Source organism: Taeniopygia guttata, chromosome 1A, assembly GCF_048771995.1.
Source record: "Taeniopygia guttata chromosome 1A, bTaeGut7.mat, whole genome shotgun sequence".
NCBI lineage: Eukaryota > Metazoa > Chordata > Aves > Passeriformes > Estrildidae > Taeniopygia > Taeniopygia guttata.
The window spans coordinates 66045854-66066498 of NC_133025.1; the positions used below are offsets into that span (position 1 = coordinate 66045854).

At 38.5% G+C, this 20645-nt stretch overlaps 1 long non-coding RNA gene across 1 annotated transcript; it reads right to left on the reverse strand.

Moving 5' to 3' along the window:
• Positions 1-746: 746 nt before the first annotated feature.
• LOC140682254 (uncharacterized) lies at positions 747-20012 on the reverse strand. The gene is made up of 3 exons (XR_012053743.1): positions 19909-20012; positions 3273-3357; positions 747-1539 (listed from the first exon to the last, which is right to left on the reverse strand). It is a non-coding gene; the product is annotated as an uncharacterized lncRNA (long non-coding RNA).
• Positions 20013-20645: the final 633 nt, after the last annotated feature.

The window sequence follows — 20645 nt, forward strand, 5'->3', positions numbered from 1 at the left end:
ACCATATGTTCACTATGGCATAGGTTATTCAGATGAAAAGATTACACATTGATTCTCAAAACACTTCATCTATGAAGATTTGTGAAAAGAAAAATATGGCTGAGAGATTTGTTACTGTATACTGCATTTCCTGACAGGCTACGGAGGTTTTTTTTTCCTGATCATAAGAAACCACCAATATAAAATATCCTTCTTTAAAACCACATAATTAAATTAGAAATAATTTTAAGATGTTGCATTCTCTGTTTTTTTCAAGGGGCACTGAGGCAATCAAGATGAATTACTGATTACTGGGGCTGAATTATCAAGAATGGAACTGAGGGGACTTTCCTTCTGCAGAGGTAATATTAATTGCTGGCAGTTAATGGCAGAATTATAAGTTCATTTTGGTTTTATGTAAAATTTTATTGAATTAATTGAACCATGTGCACTGTGTCATAATGGGAAACATCAATAAACTCTGAGGGAAATTTCATTTCATTTCTGCATTGAAGGCTGTTGTAAGAGCTTGTGTTATTCAGTTCAGAATCAGCTGCACAGCATTGGGATGTTTTGCCTGGGTTTGTTAATCTTATGCCAGGGAAAAAAGACCATTACCCACTAACATTTTATAGACTGTTTGTACCCCAAATAGTCTATGTCAAAACTAATTTAGCAAGCTAAGTTCAGAAGGAGAAGAAAGAGGTTCATGCTGGGAGTGGAGGTTAACATTTGGGAAGCCTCAGATGTCTGTACTGGGCCAGGGACAACTGACAGGGGATTCCAGACCACCAAATTCATCTTCTGGGAGTGAACTGCCACACTTCTGAGCTCTGGGCTACTTTCTCCTTCCTGCAAGCCCCAGCAGGAGCATGAACCTAAGAGTTCTGCTAATCCCATCCTCTGCAAAACCTTCTGGAGGCCTTAAATTACGAACAGTATCATAATTGAATTAAGGCAATGTTTGCACATCATTACTCTTCCTGTTATATGTTCTGTCTCTTCTCTCCCTGTGGCACTGGAGAAGCCTGACATAGACTGAGGCCAGCCACAGCACGTGAATGTGGCCTTTGGAGCATCACCAACACAGCTCCAAAAACCTCTGTGACTGAGGAGCATCACCAACACAGCTCCAAAAATCTCTGTGACCGAGGAGCATCACCAACACAGCTCCAAAAATCTCAGTGACTGAGGAGCATCACCAACACAGCTCCAGAAACCTCTGTGGCCGAGGCCCTCCTGTACCTCAGGCTGCTGCTGCAGCAGTAGAGGCAGGGAAGAACATTCATTAGCTCATTAACATTTTTTCATCAGGATAAAACCCTCCTGCATGTATTAAACAGAGCATCACAATTGGTTTATTGTCCTGTGATGCCCCTTTGTGTACCCACCAAGAGAAAAAAGAGTTACCTGTCAGTGTGCACTCCTGCTGTGACCTTTCTAATGCTGGATACTTTGGAAGTCTTCCTGCTGGTAAAGACTCCTATAAGCTTGAGCAAGGTTGTATCAATAAGAGTCAAAGGCTTTTAATTTGGTCCAGTTTCACAGATCCTTGAAATTCTGCAAATACAAAGGAAGTAAAATAATAGAGGTGACTCCACCCCTTATTTTTGTCTGTATCAGGCAGAAAGGGTTGACAGGACTTTTGTTTGGCTCGACCTGCCCCAAGTTCAGCTCATCTGGTCTCACTCCAGTAGTTGGATAAGAGTAACTATGTCAACAAATGAGGAATAAACCTATTGTAATCCTATTTAACATCTCTGACTGTGCCATTTGATTCAGCTATTGCCCTGCAAAAAGCATGATGCAGTAGGAGCAGTTCAAACCAGGCTGCTTTGGGGAAAACCCTTTAACCTGCCAGAATTGATGGCAGTTCTGATAAGAAATACAGCATTTTCAGTAGTTGTGACATGTAAATAGCTGTGAAAGAGCTGAGGCTACTGAAATAAATGTTCATGGTGACAATAAAAATCAGTTCAAGCCAATTTGTAACACACAGAAATTCCTTCCAAGGAGAGGCCAGTGGATTTGATTTGTGACCACATCCCAGGAAAACACTGTGCTTATTGGTGGCTGACTCATTCAACTGTGACCACCACCAGCATTGAACCCAAAGCATCCCATAAAACTTCTGGGCAATGTTTTCAGATGCATTTTATCTGAATTTGCTACAGATTATGTTAGTGAAACAAACAAACAAGTTGATTTCCTGTAAGAACAGCAAAATAAAAGGTTTTCTTCATAAGCAGACAAATCAGATTTTTTGGGAAAAAGTTATTTCAACTCTATTCATTTACTCTGTTGGCCAAACTCTGCCTCCCACCCAGCCAAGATCTCATGCCAAGCTCTGGATAAATCACTGGCAACCATTTCCATGACATGGTTGGCTTGAAAAGGCTTGGGAGGGGTTCCAGCACTGAGAATTCAACTGCAGGTGGAGGAGCACAATCTGGAATAGGCAATGGCAGTCATCTCCACAACCTGGCATTTGCAATCTCTTTTTCTGGCTCACAAAAACCTTGTGCAATCATAAGCACTTGGTGTAGCACTCCATTAGTGCTTACAAGCATCTCTATCCCTGCATGCACAGCAATATGACTGAAGCTATTGGCTTGATTTTGAAGCAAGCCCTTAGAAGTGGCAAGCCCTTAATCAATTCACATTCTGTTCAGTTGGTGTCAGCATTCCTCAATAGACAGAAAAAGGTGCTTCAGTTCCATCTCCTTAATGACTGGCTGAGAATGGCTCCAAAACCACAAAAATATGCATAGCTCACAGTCAGCAAGACCCTCTGTTCATTGTGATGGATGAATGTGGAGTTGGACAGCAGTTGCTCAATATTTTGGAATGTCTCTGTATGCTGGCAAGCCCCTCTCTTAGGATCCTCCTTACTAACAGGCAGCAAGGCATTTTAATTACTGCTGACTTTTCCGAAACAGTTTTTTCTGTAGTGTTTAGAGCAAAAGAGGGAAAGGCTCCCTTCCCTCAATCTCCTTCCACTCTCACTAGTACAACCAAATTACAATGTGCTTGACCTTTTTTTAAGATTACACTGCCGATTCCTGCCCAGTTTGTTGTCCATTATGACCAATGGGGGTTTATTTTGGTTTTGTTTTTTTATCTTTTATTTTTGCAAAGCTCCTTTGGCCTCCAACCTGTACAGCTGCATGGAGCTTTTCTATCTAGATGAAGTCAACATCTTTAAATCTATATAATCCTTGTTTCTCATGTCCTGCACCATGGTATTAAGCTCCTAATGTTCTGGTATGTTGGCAGATGAAGATCCTACTCACAGGTTTCTAAGGAGCATTCATCTTTTTTTCTGCATGCTTCATCTTAATGTATATTCAGGCTCATTCCTTCATTAGGCTCTTTCCTCTGCAAACAAACATCAGAGAATTGATTTAGCAAAGAGATGACACTGAAATGCTATGTCTTGATTTTAGCCTCAAAGCACTTGGGTTGAAATGCTCAGCAACAAAGCACATCTCAGCAAAAAAGGGAATGACGCTCCCTAATTTTCATTTGTGAAATTGAAAACTCTGGACAATGAAAAGTGGTGTAGGCAATAAAGGAGCCTTCAGCAAGATTATGATTTTGTTCTTGAGCACAGCAGGCCCACAGTGACAGTATAATCGCACATATATTGGCTTTATGGCTATTTTTTGTCTGGGATTTCCTGTTTTGTTAGCTCCATGATAAAATGAGTGTCCTCATGGTGAAGATTCCCACAATCCTGGCTAACTTAAGGGACACTCCTTAGCATGTCCCCCTTGATGCTACATGAACTGTCATTCAGATCACCCACAAAGACTTTTTTTCCAGAAACCTTAGAGCTGCACTGAAGGTGATGACTTAATCTAGAGCTCATCCACACCCTTCCCATGGTGTAGGTGTTGAGTGTGTGCACTCAGCCATGAAGGAGCCTGTTTATCACCACCAGTGTGATCAACAGCATAGGGTCAGGGTCCTCCTGTGACACCACCACTGCTGCTGTGCAAAGAGGCAGTGGGAGCACCCGGGTCTGGTCTGCTGTCTCCACAGAATGAGGTACAGCATCCTGGGGGCACAGGGCAGCTTCCCCAGCAAGTTCACCTGTCATGGTGCACACTAAAGGCTTTCCAAGCCTTTGGCTCCTCTTTATTGAGGCTGCAAACTGGGCTTTCACAGGAACAGTTCTTCTCTTTTATGCCTAACTCTCTGAGGTGAGAGCCAACACATGCATCTGATCCTTCTGCAAAGCAGAAAATGTTTGCAAGAGGGCAAAAGGCTACTCTGGATCAAACCTTCCTGTCCTTGGGCTTGTAGCTACTCACCAAAGAAGCCCAGAAACCCAGCTGATGAAGGAGTTGGTGGCACATTAAGGGCTACACAACCTAGAAAACAAAGTGACTTGGTAGAGGAAGATCTAAGCCCAGAAACCAGCCTTTGTCATGAAGGTTTGTCTAAATGGAAGAGGTCAGTGACGAAAAAAACTTGCCAAGTTTCTTCCCACCATCTCTAGCAGTCAGATTGTTGGGACAGAAATCACCAGTAGGGACCTGTCCTTGATTAATCTCTACATGGAAATGTAATAGCAACTGTGGAAGCTTTTAGTGCAGAAGGGAAAAAAAAAAAAAAACCCACTTGGGTTTATGTCTAGACAAACAGAAATACCTTAGAGTTTTTGTTTATTTTTTCTGAATTGTAGAGGATTAAGAAGGACTGTTTTCATGTTATTTTGGAAATAGCAAATCTTGTCAGATCTTATCTAGACTTCTGGCAAAATCTATAATGCTTGCTGTGCTTAATGTGTAACTTAAGAACTTAAAAAGGGGTATAAGTGTTTGAAAAGTAATGTTAATCTAATAGTAAAGTAAAATTGAGTTAACATTGAGCAATTTTCAAGTCTCACTAGCATCTCAGTCCTTAAAACGTCTTTCAAATTAAAAGAACTTTAACTGCACTATGAAGCAAGATGCACAGGAATTTGCTTCTACAATAACTTTTAAGAGAAAATAGTGAGACCTAGAAATGATTCAGCAAAGAAATAAATTATGTCATCTCGGACAGGAAGAGCAATCCAAGAGAGGACCCTCAGTACAGTTTATAACCATGACTAAAATAAGTAAAAGAAATTGAACATGAGAGACATAATGGTTCTTTCTCCTGCTATACATCCTGCTCCGACAAAATTGACACAACAGGCTAAAGTACGAATCACAAGAACTAATTCCCAACTGCTGAGGTGTTACTATCTTTACAGCAACTAATATTTTTATTTCACCTGTTTGCTATGAACCATGACCTTAGCTCTTTCATTACAATCTCTTGCATATTCCCTCTCTGTACTAGTGATAATCATCTTCCTTACCATGAAAAATCCACCCTGTCTTCTTAGGATCATGCAACAGAGATAGGTAGCAGTCAAAGCACAAAGCAAAACCCCATGTTCTTTTCCCCAGACTCAAATACATGGCTCAGGGCTATGTAGTTTTTGATTAATTTTGATTTATGCTGCTCAAATACCTCATCAATATATAAGAAATAAAACCAAGAAAGTAGCTAAAGTAGGCTAAAACCAGGACTGCAAGAACAAATTCCTCCAGATTATTCAGATTCCAGTCCCTGAATCATAAACCAGATTCACGGGTTTGGCCCTGGCCTCTGTGCAAACAATGTGGAGGCCCCTCTTCCAGTGAGGTTCAGCTTTTGCCAAAATCTTTAAGGAACAGTATGTCACTTTCTTGAGACTAAGAGAAGTGATGAAACTTTCACACAGGAGCAGCTGACCCACATTGCTCAAGAGGAGCACTACCCCTGGAGAAGTTGAGCAAAGGAATGACTTTGGATGAGAAATTCCATCCAGAAATTTGTTGAGTTCTTTTACTCAAACAAATCAGAATATGTCCCTGGCCCTGACCTGGCCACCAAAGCCACATTCTGATATATATTTAATGCAGTGCTGCCCACTGATCCCACCTTTACACAATTATTGTTTCTGGTTAAGCTATGGCAACTCAACTTTGCTGTTTCTTTCCCTTGTGCATAAGGTAACAAAAAAGAAGGATGGCAAAAAGAGTCATAAATATGTTCTGGCTATAAATAGACTCCTTAATTGCTTAGCATGCTTCAATTATTTCATTGCACAATTACAGTTGTCAGTTCTTCACTCCAAAGAATCCTTCTCCACTGCTAATCCAGAACTATGATTTAAACAGCACAGCATTAGGAATTTCTCTGTGCAGCAAAACACAACCAATTATAATCAACACTGGCAAATTCTAATTTGACATTAGACATAATTAACTCCATGAGAAATTACCCTTATAATAATATTCAACAGGAAGCAAAGGCATCTTCAGAAACTCATGCTCGCTATTAGGTGCAGTCACAAAGTTCCTGTTCTTGATTAAATACCTGACATAGAGGCCCAGGATTTTTGGCTAGCCCAAGTACACATGGTACTAAATTCTTCCAAGCAAAAGACTTCTTCTATCATCTCCTACTGCTTGCAGAGCCTAAGAGGATCCAGGAGATTACTAGAATCCTAGAGGAAGACTGAAGAGAGCCTGTGGCACAAAACAGACCTTTAATTTTGGACTCCTAAGTCCTTGACGTGAAAGAGAAAGGTTAATTCAAGTATGCTCTTGAAGTTCTGGCAACCTTCCGGCTCAACATCAGGAGCTGAATGCTATCTTCAGTTTGGAAAATTCTTCTCCAATTTTAAGGCCATCTTTTTTCTTGTTTACTTGTGACAGAATGGTTTAATCTTGGTTCTCTCTGCTTGAGGATATGGTCACTCAGAGGCATCTTGTCAGAGCAGTTTAACAAATGGCAGCTTCTTGGCCTAGGTTGCTAAATGAGAAAATTGATTTTGTAGAGCAAATATAGTCTCTCTTTTGTCCAGGTCTTCTCCCTGTTGTAATCTTAGCTATAACAACATTGGGTTAGAGGTCTTATTTTAGGTGAAAAGTGTTGCATGAAACAGGAACTGTTCAATTGGTTTGTTCTGTTGAGTTCTCAATTGAACAGTTCAGCTGTTCATTCAGCGTTGAAAAGTCAGATAACCCAAATCGAAGCCAATGGATATTGTTGCACTTTGTGGGCTGTCCCAGGCAAAACCAGAAGAAGATGGAGAATTACATTAGACAAGGCAACAGAGAGGGAAGGAGAAGGGATGCGAGCAGCAGTACTGAAACCTGATATGCCAGATTTCACAATTGTCCTTGCTTCAAAGAGTGTGACAGAGAAAATCACTGCCACGTGGCAAGCCTGGTGACAGTGACTCAGCAACACAGAGAACTCTTTTTGAATTTCATTAAGTACACAGTAGCTCGTGGCGCCCTCCACCATTGTATACCATAGATAACAGTATTTCTTCAAACCTATATTCTATAGCTCAAAAAATACTATCAGAAACATTCAGGATGAAATTCTGGGCCCAGTTAGGTTAATTAGAGTTTAGCCATTTGTTTTAGGAGAGCCAGAGTTCATATTTATAATATTCTCATTTTCTGTTATCATGCATTCTTTTTCAAACTTTCCTTTTTCCACTTAGAAAGTGCTCTCAGGATAACAAAGCAAACATCCCGTGGATATAGAAACCTGACAAGGAATGAGCCTCTTGTGCTAAAAGCAATCCAGACCACTAAATTTTTCATTAATTAGTATTTCTCAGAAAGTTTCTGATTAGCCTCCCAACTGTTTCCAACATTTTAGTCTGAAACAGCCCAATAAATATGAAAACAAGTTTTCACATTTTTAAAAGCTAATAACTCACAGCTTCTAGCTTTTGCATAGGCCAAGATGACCAGAAATAAACTGGGCAAAGAAATGAGCAAGGAAAGCAAAGGCAAGTTCCATGAGGAACCACTTCAGAAACCACAAATGAGAAAAAACAAGATAAAAGTTAAAGCGCTGCAAAACTGTTCCATCACCCTTCTTGATGAAGGACTGCTTTTTACTGGCAGTACTAATTTTTTTAATGTTAAATTATTGTTAGTACCATACATATATATATATATATATAGACCCCTATGATATCTTCACTGTGGCTATTAAAGGTAAAAGATAATCTACGATCCAAATAGCATTTTGGACTCAGATAGTTCACTAGTAAACAGACATGCCTTTCTGTAAGAACAAATGCAGAAAAACAAAACACTGATGGAAGCTGGGGAAAAAAAAAAAAAACAAACCATGTGATGTCATATTGCTCTGATAAAATGAAGTCTCTATGTTAATTTTACTCATAATATTGTTATTTCTAATCAGGGCTGAGGGGAAAATGCATCACAAGCACACTCGTTTTTTAGCCCAAAAGTAAGGCCCGTTCCCTAACCTTGCCTTTTTTAATAAATACACAGCAACATTCATATTTAAAATAACAAATTAACAGGACACTTCACTGCACACACTTCCATCCCTGGGGAGAAGAGGAGAGTACAAACAACATGTGACAGATGTTAATCACATAACTTAATGCACTATTGAAAGTGGGTCAGCAATAGCAACAAAGAGCAGCCCATTGGAACCATAAAAGGACAGAATAGAGCTAGAAAAAGTTACTAACACCTATAATACAATTGAAATGTGAATAATGAATTGTTTCAGATGCATGAGAAAGTTTGTTTTGAACATGTGTTTGCAGTGGAAGATAACCTCTCTTATCTGAACAGCTTGTGTCAGAATCAATATTTAACTTTGGAGATGGCAATTAACTAGACATATCTCACATGGAGATGTGGTTAAAATCAGTTGGAGAGGGAAAATAAATAAGAAATGAATTGAACTTTCTAATTGCATTTTTTTCAAACAAATGCCCTTTTTATGGTCATTTTCATAAAGCCATAAACCAAAACCAGGCAGTATCTTTCACAGGGTAAGAAAGACCTTAACAAACATTTAACTTTTTGTAATGATGTAGTTTGTGTCTTACTGATTTAGCAAGCAAGGGACAGGAGTTCATACTTACTACTAAAAGCCTCATAAGCAACCCTAAATCCCTTTCCTAAGGTATTGACAACAGAGTAAGGTAGGAAGAATTAGAAGGATGGGGTTTTTTATGTCAAGTAATTTTGGTCAAAGTAGAATTCTAGGCAGCACACTTTATACTTGTTAATCTCATCTCTATGATTGCAGCTGCATTGAGATAATTTTGACTTTTGCTCCACTGATTAACTAGAATTTCAATTTCAGGTATCAATCTGGTTTCAGGAATATTTTTTGTTCTGCCTTTTTGCAGTGAAGATAAAATTCAATCTGTCTGAAAAAGCCTGGATAAGATGTTTTCTTCTCTTTTATCTACTTAGTCTGCCTTCTAAATATAAGGTTGCTGAGCAAGAACTGCTTCTATGTATTAAACTAATGCCTAGAAAAACATGACTAAGGTTTTGACCGGGGCCTCAGACAACTACAACAGAAATAAGAAACAACCATAATAAGTTCTTTGGAAGAGCCCTTCCTTTTGCAATCTGTCCTAAAAGGAAAGGATTATGCAATTAGAATGACATTTTATCCTTCATTTCTGTAGAAAAGAAAAAAGAGAAGAATATTGACAGAAGCATTGGCCTCCTAAACTCATTTTGATCTGTCTACAGTTTCTCAGAATCTATACAGCACTAAAATTACAAGACAGAGACAAGTAAATTCCTGTAAAATTTGACCAAATAAAAATTGCAATTGTTCCAGAGTTCTTCAAGCAAAAAGGAAAAAAAAAAAAGGCAATAACCAGGTTTAATTGAAAGAGGACTAAAAATGAGCAATCTAAATATAGCAATTCCATAATGAAATGCAAAAAGACAAGTGCATAACTTAAGAAATTAGGAATACATTTTAGAAATTTTTTTATTTGGAGAATCAATCAATCACATGCCTAAACTCTTTTTCTCCTACAGGAATTCCCCAGAGGGCATCAATGCACCACAGAATAATTTAAGACCAAGAGACCTGTGGAGGTCACCTGGTCCAATATTCTGTTTAAAACTCAGTTGATGGCACTGTTTAAACTGTTCCAGTTTATCGAAATCTCTTTCACAAAGATGGGCTCTGAGCAGGACATGGTGCCTCAGATGGAGCTGCACAAGAGCCAAGCTGAAGTTTATAAGAACCTCCCAAAATAATATCCAAGCAATTTTCCTAAGACTTTAAACATTAAGACCTTTAAACAAGAGGTTGATTTTGCAAAAGGTTAAAATGGATTGAAGCAGGGCTGTCCACAAACATCCATTCAGTCTTGCCTTGGATACACTTCCAAAATCTGTCCATCAGGACACCAGGACACAGCTCTCTGTTTTCCCACAGGAAAAGGTCTCTGAAGGGATGTGACATCTGAGGGGTTTTATCACAATTAACATTTTTTGTCTAAGTGGTGCAATGCTGCAAAGTTTGTGCAGGCCTCAGACCTTGTGGAAGGCAAACCTGGTGCTCGCGGAGCGGAGAGATGGAGATCCAAAAATCAGATATCTCCCCACAGCCTTTTTCGCTGCTTCCTGCTCTCATATTTGAAGTGCCAGCCCTCCAAAGGCAGGGTGTAAGAACATAAAAAGGTAAAAGACCTTAGAAAGTGCAAAAAGGCCCCAGAAAATAGACATAAAGCTGAGAAAGGCTGGGAAATTTCAAAACCTTTCCATGGGAAGCTAGGAAAGCAAGAACCAAGTGAATACATTTGTATTTATCATAAGAAACAAGAAAAAATAAGAAAGAACAAGAACTTATTAATAGTTTGAGATGTGAAAAGTCGTAGATATATGCTTTGCAAAGATAGAAAAAGTTTCAATCTTATAAAATGAATTATTGTGTATTGTTTGAGGTTCATAGAAGTCCTTTTGTCAGTGTTAAACCCACGTGGGTCCTTTTCTTATTGGTTAGAGTATAATGACTTTGCACCTTTTCTTTCATGCTATTGGTTCAAGGAATATGTAGAAAAAGGCTTTGCATAAGCTGCCATCTTGTCTTTGATCTGGATTGGCATGGATGTTTGTTTCTCTGTGTCTCTTGCTTTTTGCTTGTATGATACAGGCAGATAATAAATCCTAAGTCTGCAACAAATCAAGGTCCATCCTGTTTTGTGAGACTTGGACTGATCTGGCAGAGATCATGGTAAGGAACGTGGTAAGTCATGACCAGGAAGCAGCACTGCTTGGGTTGGCTACACAGCAAGTAGGAATGGTTTTGAAAGATTAAGCAACAAAAGAAATCTGGAGGTGAGAGATGCTGGGGGGAGTGGAAGGGGAAAAAAAATACTGGGTCTACTTGTAAAACTACCAGTTGTTTTAGACAGCTTTTCACCAGCAGTGCAGCTGCTGGTTTTCCCCAGAGTAAACATGGTGAGACTGATTTCAGCCTCAATCCTGAGCAGAGCTGAACATGGTAGGGTGCGCCATGTGGGCTGCCATGTGGAGAAGAGAGGAGCTGTGCCACAACACTTGCTCTGCCAGAGGAACTCTTGTAGGCAAGTGGCCCATCAAAAAAAGCCCCAGATTGTTTGTTTTACTGCCTAAGAATCAAAATAAAGCATTTAAGGATGCCTTCTACATTCAGTACTTTAAGCTTCAAGGTCTAGAACCGTAGCTACTTTGACTAAATGCAGTGAAGATGAAGGCAACTTGACTTTGAAAGTGAGTCCCCAAGCTCTCCTGACATGATATGGTTAAGTATTCACTACATAGCTATTTATATCATTTCAATCTTTGGTGTATTTTATTTTGTATCACAGTTTTGGAGTGGATTGAAACTACTCATATTAGTCTTGGTAACTATTGAGAAAAATGTCAAAACAAAATGTGCTGGAATTCAAAAGGGATTATAAATACACAGAGGGATAAGATAGGAACTAGTTTAAGCTTTAACTATCATATGTCAAAAGTTATTTTCTAGCGGGTTTGAAATATGCTTTTTTTTTCCTTTTCTCTTTTAGTCCAGTATTGACACAAGGAAAAGATCAGCTCAGGTTGCTTAAAGGCAGCTCTCGACAAGGTTCATAAAGGGAGAGAATGTATCCACTAGTAAAAAGCATGAACCCAAAACCTCAGATGATAACAGGCTGAAATCTGGAGAGCAGGTATGAAATTTATAAAGAAATTTGTATCCAAGCATAGCCCTAAAACTGTGAATCCTTCCTCAAAGGGAAGGATTTTTAGTGCATTGTGTGCCAAATCCCTTATCTACCAGTATCAGTTAATGCAAGCTGTCTAATGCCAAGCTTAGAAGTTATTAAATTACTGTAGTTCAAAACTTAAAATTATGTCTTTCTTGAGATTGTGTGAGAAAGTGCTTAGAGTGTCTGGGCTGATGCATGCTTTTTCTGCTTGCATCCACCTAAACAAATGCTAGAGAAAACACAGCTTCCATGCAAACTTACCCGAGCAAAAATCCCTGAAAAGAGCTACACTGGCTCCAGCACTTTGGGTTATGTTATAAAACAGGCTGGAGCTCTTGCAATAAAGCACAGGAGAGTCTTGCAATAAAGCCCATTTTCATTATGTTAGCAGGGCAATCTCATAAATCGCTTTCTTTAAAATGACATCAAAAAGAAAACCCCTGTGGGAGACTAATTGTGGTTCTAGATGAGTAATCTGGAAGAAGGGGGTCTTAATGGTGAGCCAAACATTCCAAGAGATGCCAATAGCCTCAATTCCCCACTAAATTAATTGCAAGGAAAGACTCACCCAAGAAGAAATATCTTCTATTGTTATTTCACTCTATGCTGAAGAAGCAATTTAGGATGAAACCATGTGGTTCTAGAAGACAACCAACACTTTTACTGATTCAAATATTTCAGTTGCAAGAGACTATCCCCTGTTTTTCTTACTCTGGCATTCTTATGAGTAGTGCTGGTAGAGTCTTCGGTAAGTGGTTTTCTGTCAACAATTTCAAGCAGTTCAAGAAAAAAATGCTCAAAAAAGAAAACATTAGAGGTCGGAGGGAGAAACATGAATATGAGAGTTCAACATGGAAATAAGTGAGAAAAGAACCTCAAAACAATATGTCTGAGGTGACAGCAGGGGATTTATTCCTAGGTCTTGGCTCTCTGTTTGCAACAAGAAATCATGGTGGGAGGAACTGATAAAGTAAGGGGCAAACTGAGCTGGGAATGATGAACTTGGTTGTAAAAACATGTAGTGGGTATGCTTGAACACACATTCAAATCTCTGTTCTCAAAACAGCAAAAAAAAATGTGGAAACAAAGAAAATATGTTTTTACTGAATGTGCCAATTCATAAGAACCAATGTGAATCACAGTGCCTCATTTTATATATTAACAGGCAATATTTCTACCATATCTTAAGCATTTTTTTTGCCTAAAATATCACATAAATTTACCAACCACCTAATAATGAATACTCCCTGAGCTAATTTTGTTAGGTGTTATGAGCAATTCTTTTCCCTCCCCTTATCACATGACTGTCTTATTATACGTGAAAATATTTGTTCTTAAGAATTATTTTCCAATTCTCCCTCCAAAAAAGAAAGATCCAGAAAATTATCTGCAGCTCAGATAGGTCAAATTGCTCTAACTTTAAGCAAATTAGCTCCAGTACCATAAATGTAAATAGTTGGAATACCAGAATCATCAGCCATGCTGCACATTCATGCTTACCCACAGTTTTCAAATGGAGGAACCATTTGAAATAAATAAATAAATAATACTATATATAAATAATTAAATATAGATAATTAAATATATATAATTATATATAGATATATAAATGTTGATGGAAATATTAATAGAAATAATGTGCTTTGTAAATATGCCTTCAAGTGAAAAGGAAAAAAAATCTAAATATGTGGCAATTCTACGACAACAATGAATGCCACAGAAACTTACCTATACAGCCTAGATGAAGGCACTAGTCCAGGATTATGAAAGCATCTGAATTGTCAATCTAATACATGGCAAGGCAACAGGAGTTTGGAAATAAGGGTATAAGCACAGGACTTTTCCACCATTCTAATAGTCTGACATTAAAGAAACAAGAAATCAGTTGCATACTGATCTAGATCCCATTCTCATAAAATGGGGCTTCTAAACTTTTCTTCATAAATCAAAACACCATAGAAACACAGAGCAGCACTTAGGAAAAACTGACAATTGGATCCTATCAGAATTATGATCACTACCAACCCCACCAGCCTGCTTGGTTTATCTTGACCTTGTTTCCTCCGAAAATATTGATTATTTTTTTCTCTTTCCTCTGCTATATGCTCTAAGGACAGAAGCTCCTCTACTGAGTCCACAACACAACACATCACTTAATAGCTGTAAAATCTGATTAGGAGTCCAAATTCTCCTAATCTCCCTTATGTGACAAATCCCAGTGGTTTCTGTAGCTCTGTCAAAGTAACTGCAAATTGAATATGCTTTAAAGTCACACCATGCCTTTAGTTCTACATAGGATTATTTCTTGAGCAGTTTCCTATATCTGTAGGTACTCTTTATTGCTCATACCGTGTTTTAATTCACACAAAGCCCTTGATTCGAGTCACTGTGCAAAATTCTGCAGAAGAAATTAAAGGCTACCAGCACTAGTCTGCAAAAATACACAGTATGCTCACTCTCTCTTCAAAAGCAGACCTCAAGCTTGCGTGGTCTTTGTTCCATTCAGCTCTGAAATTTGTCTTGAATTCTGACCTGCAGAGTCCTTGTTCAGTTTCCATATCTGAGTCCAAATTTTACTGATCTGGAAGCTACCCTCATTTTGCTGTTTCCTAAAAGGTATTGGATCCCAGCTCCTTGGAATGCAGCAGAGTTACTAGAGAAACCTATAGAAGACTTATCAATTAAAATAGTGCATTATTTGGCTTTACATTTTTAACTCAATAATGAAAAATTATACAATATCTGTTTAAAATTTACTGTTTGGCTATCTCTGCTGTTTACCCTTTTCTTCTATGGGGAGACTTTACTGACCATCTCCATGGAGAAACTGAATGACAGAGATAAGAATCACATAACTGAAAGGCAAATGTCTAGACTTTGGCCCCAATTTGTTTTAATACAGTTATTGCATAATTGCTTGCAAATATCTTTTCAGTTCTCACAGCTCTCAGATTTTTATCACGCTGGTTAGCTGGCATTCATGAGATACACAATGCTCATAAAAACTGATAACAATATGAACAAAAAAAAAATGCTGGGGGGAAAGACAATTTGCAGACACTATCTGAAACTATCTGAGATATTTCTTGAATATTAGGGTATCAATACCGAGATTAATATCTCTGTATTGATCTCCTAATAGCCAAGAAATATGCAAATTTTGCACAACCAGGAAATGACAGGTTTATTTTTAAAGCAATAATAGTTTCTGTAAGGGGATGCAAAGCTCTTCTCTCTCACAGCTCACAGGTGAGCTCCTTTATGTGAGTCCCAGGTGGGGAGTAGCACAGTCTGGTGATGCTGAACAAAGTGTATTTCACTCCATTCCAGATACAAGATGTTTGCTGCCCTTCATCCTCTCTACCTGCTGATTTGAAAAGCACTGGCTGCTTTTCAGTTCGTGCAGAAGTCCTGGCTCTTCCTTTGGATGTTAGACATGGAGTGTGTGCACCTCAGACTGAGAAGACCTGGATGCCTGAGGCTTTCTGAGCAAATCTGTGTACCAACATGTCCTGAAGATAAGACTGCAAATGAACAGCTTGGATCTTTTGGCACCAGCAATTGCAAAGTGTGCTTAGTGTGGCCTTTTGAAGGCAAGACAGTGTCTCCACAATGGGCTTTTGATCAAATTCTGCAACTATTATGTGCAAAGTAAAACCATTAAAATTGTTATTTTAGACTAATGCTAGAGTATTCCAGCTTTCACCTATGTCCATTTATGAGCTAATTTATCGAGGTGAAAGCCATTGGGGTGAAATTAATTTTAGAAAAAATCTAATAAAGTTACAACCACATGTTAACCAAGCTCAGACAGCCTGACGGAAATAAAATAAAATAAAAATGTGCCATTATTGAAAAGCTCTGCTATAATTTTAAGAACACCAGAGTGGGGAAATCTGAGCTGTATCTCCCACAGCTGCAGGACTACACGTGACAAGGGAGCACAACTCCCACTGAATTTAACTGAGCTACATTTTCCATCTCTGTCTGTGACAGGTCAGATTCCCAACTGGTATAAATCAGCCCATTCCATTCAAGTCCATGACAAGCTGGACTGATTTACACCAGCAGAATACTTGGTCTGACCTCTTTTCTGTCCTGCAGCAATTGCATGACCATCTCAGAATGGCTCTGGGAAACCAACTTCCTTTGTGCCTTCAGCTTCTAGGCACTTGTGGAGTCCCTCTGCCCATGGAGGCAATGCATCAACAGGTCTTGGAAGGGGAATAGAGGCAATTTGTGGTCCAGGTCTCTGCTCAGACCCAAGAGAAGGTCCATGGAGAGTATAGGAGCTCAGAAGAGCGAAGACACTGCGAGACTAAACAAATAAAGATATGATACCCTCCACTCTCTCTACAGCTCTGTTCTCTAGTACTCAGATAAACAAATGGCTGCAAGAAAAGTGAAGCCATCTTTGCCATTTACAGTTTGCAGCTCCATAAATGCCGTGCAGAGCCATTTGTAATGCACAAGCTGTTTTGGGTAATGAATCATTAATTGACAGAGTAAACACAGCATTACTACAAGTATGCTGGAAATGTTTTTGCTCATGTTCAGCATCCTTTGGGAACTTCTTGTACTTTGCTCAAGATTGCATCTCGGGAGGATTTTTCCCCCCCCTCCTTAAAAAATTTGGAAAAAAAACAGTCATTTATTTTGAAAGCTACACTTTATTGTGTAGCTGCTAAAAAGAAGAATGCTGCCCCTTTTCCTTCTTTCCTGTTTCCTACACATAAAGAGCAAACAGCAGCATTAGCACCAGAAATGTAACCACAATTAATTCCATCCCTCTGAGCATGAGTCACAGGCATTGGCAATGTTTGATGGGAGCTCACATCCCCTGGCATCACACGGGGATGAAGGGGATGCTGAGGGGGCTGCACTGTAAATGTGAACACCCAAATCCTGATCATGTGACACTGGCTCCACTCTCTTTTCTGGTGACTTGACTAAGTTTTACACAAAAGAGACAGATATGTTCATCCCCAGTCATCTTTTATCATTGTCACTGCTGTTAATGAAGGGGTGGGACCATCTTTGGGCTAAGAAGGATTCATTGCTCAGACAAACATCAGTCTCAGGGGCTGTGAGATTTTAGAGGAGCAAGCAGTTGGTTATAGCTCAAAGTAGTCACAAGTTCTTTGTCACAAGGCAATATAGAACTTTCTAAACCAATGGACAGTTGCCACAGGGTTTATTTTGCTTTTCTAACCTATTAGCCTTACTTAATTTTGCTGCACTGTGGATACTTCTATCCGATGGACTACTACCACACATACACACATATTCTTCTGTTATAACTTCTAAACTCTTAGCTACTCTACACAACCACACCCCTACATTATAAACCCTTCAGCATCTTATCAGTTCAGTTTCTCACTTAAGGCATATTCTCATTTACAACTGTAGAAACATGAGTTTATGATTTTTCTACCTAATATCTGTGTACTTTATTTTTACAACAATCCAAGCTTCTTCCAAGGCTGCAGATAAAACCCTCCTGCATCTCTAGGGGTTTCTTTCCATTTCCCACAATCTTTCATACCCTGTTACTACAAAAGGAAGTCCACATGTGCAACAAATCCACTGTAAGGAAAAAATATTCACAGTGTGGCCGATATCTTCATGACCATAGCATCCTTTATTGGCCATGCTCATCCTGCTCTTCCCCCCACAGTCCCCAGTGGTTTTTTGGCTGTCACCCAAGGTGTGTGTTTGCAGACATCAGTGACAAACTAAAGCATATCACAAGCTGCCTCTGCTCTTGGCACAGCCCTCTCCTCCTACCAAAAAAGTTTCTGAGCTTTGCCATTAAGGGTTATATAGGGAGTCAAGGAAAAACAGAAATCAAATTAAGCCAAACAATCTTCCTCAGAGTGTGTCACACAATTTTAAGTGCTATTTTTTAATCAAAGGGGGTTGTTTAAGTGGAGGGCTGAAAGAAGAGAGAGGGTAGGGAAGGGAAGCAGGGGTTTTTTTTGTTAAAGTTGTCTAATCAATCTCTCTCTTTGATCATTTTTCACAACTGTACTGCAGCATCTGGTTCTAAGTGCTGTGGAAGTTCCCTTGAAACAAGTCCTGTAAGTATATTTTAAAAATATAATACTTGGTAATATCTAAGTGCTAAAGAGGATTAGGGCTGAATTTCTTTTTATACAAAGAAATAAAAATTATTTTCAGTAAATTTCCCCTTTTATATGTCAATGTGACAAGTGAATTAAAAAAGCCACCTGAATTTGCTCATATCCTCTTACAAATCATGTTGCATGTTTTTCATGTGATAGACTGATCAGATGCAGTCATTTTAAAGTATAATTTTAAAGTCAAAATTTCCTTTGTTGGATGTGGTTTTTTTATTTTTTTAAGATTAATTGAACTGTTTTTAATTAAAACACTGTGTTTTCAGGAGGAGAATGAATTCCAAAATGTTTTTGGAAATAATTTTGAGATTTACAAAAATTTAATTAGAATAACTGCAGTGAAAACAAATACATTCCTTTCTTAAAATCCATTATACTGCTATTCTCTTTTTGTGAAAATTTTAAAAGCTAAATTTTGTATTTCCATGCCGAAGATTTAAACTTTATTACCAGTCCAAGTTAAAAATCTATCACTTTAAAAAATATTTCACTTACTCTACAGCAATGTCACAAGGGAGCTTAAAAACCTAAAGCCATAGTAAAGCAAAAACCAGCAAATCACATACTAATTTTCAAGTTAGCAAAAACATCTTTATAATTTTGCTGTTTCTAATCAAAGTATGCTTCTGGGTTAGGTTAACTTTAATGATGAATAAAAATGAGCAAACCCTAAAATCAATTTTTTGTAGAACCTCGCTATTTAGGGTTGTATTCTGCAAAAATTGAAAGAATAATGAATATTGCATTGCCCTATATTGTAATGGGTGACGTTTTACACAAAGTTTCATAAAACAGAGTTGTGCAAGCTTCAAAAACATCTTTAGTAAAACTGTAGGGAAGAGCCTTAGGAGAACAGGGTTATTATATATAACAAGACCTCCCAATGCTTCCTGTTATGTGCATCAACCAAACTCTTACACTATTTATCACCTTAAATAAACACAGCCTTTTTGTAAACAAAACTTAAGACTTTATAGTTTTCCCCATTCTAATGAGATATCTTGAATAAAACTGCTGCTAGATTTCTTTTAATTTTGTTTTCTTTTATTTTGCTTTCTTACAAATACTTGCATATTGTAGGTAAAGAGTCATGTGCTTAATTATCTGTATTCTTATAGCCTCTTACCAGAGGCCAAAACCTGTAGACCTATTTCATTGCTTAAAATTTGCAGAGCTGCTTAGATTTTTACTAAACTAGCATCTGAAACCATATAAATTTTATAATCACAGTGAAGGCAAACCAGACACTAATTTGAGATGCAACAGCAGTATTTGTTCTTTGATGAAAGTTCAGTACACATTTGCCTTTCTCCTTTTTTTTTTTTTTTTTTTTGGGGGGGGGTGTGGGGGGAATATTGTCTGCGTTTTGGGTTGTTTGATTTTTTGTTTTAATAAAGTCTAAATTTCCTACAGAAAAATTACCTAACAGGTTACCTAGACAGTGCTGGCAGCTATAGAGCTCATATCCAGAAAACAATTACAGACAGACCTTCATTATTTCTCCCTGTGTTAAAAAACAAGAATTCCCCTAAGAATTTCCTTAATTGGGTTTCCCATCCATCTCTTTCTTCCAAAGAACAACTTGATTATCAAATCTCTGCAGGGAACCAGGGCCATCTACTCAGACACTATCTGGAGCCTAAGTTCTGTTCACTAGGATATATCACTGCCATGGAGCCATGCTGTAAAAATATCTCATCAGCTTACCTTTCACAGGTATTTTCCTTGAGACTGTTAAATGGAGAATTATTTACTTCCATTCAAAACCACCACGAGCCAGGAAAGAGTTACTGGAATGCTTGCTCTGCCTGTAAAATATATATATATATATATATATATATATATATATATATATAAAAATTTGGATCACTTTTAGCACTGTTCTAAGTAGACTGACTCCAAAAATAGGGGTATCTGCAGCTGGCCTGCTTCTCCTCTCAGTTTGTCCCTGAACCAGAAAACCTGTAACCAGGAGCAGTCACAAAGCATTCAGCCCTTTTGAAGAGGTGCTGAGCACAGCACAGCTGTGCTAAGGACTCACCCAAAAACTGCCTGACAAACAAAGAGTGAAGGATGCACAAGCTCCATCACTCAGACACCAGCTCAGATGCACCTGCAGCTCTGCAGGTGTTTGAGGAGAGCAGCAGTGCTGGGCAAGAACAATTTTCTGGATGTTCAGAAGCTCCTCTAAATCAGATGGAACTGTGAAGATTGAATTTTCCCTGTCCTGACTTTTAAAGAAAGCCTGGGCTAAGATGCTCTACCCCTGCCATGTCACAGGAAAACTTTTAGACCTCAATCTGCAGAGTTTCTTAGAAGTTATAACATTTTATCAGAGTACTCTACTGATAGGAAGCACTCCTGTGCACTGACCAAGCAGCAGAGTAACTCACTAAAACAGAGAAGGCATTACTTTGCTCCTTGTGTGAAAATGGGGAGAGCTT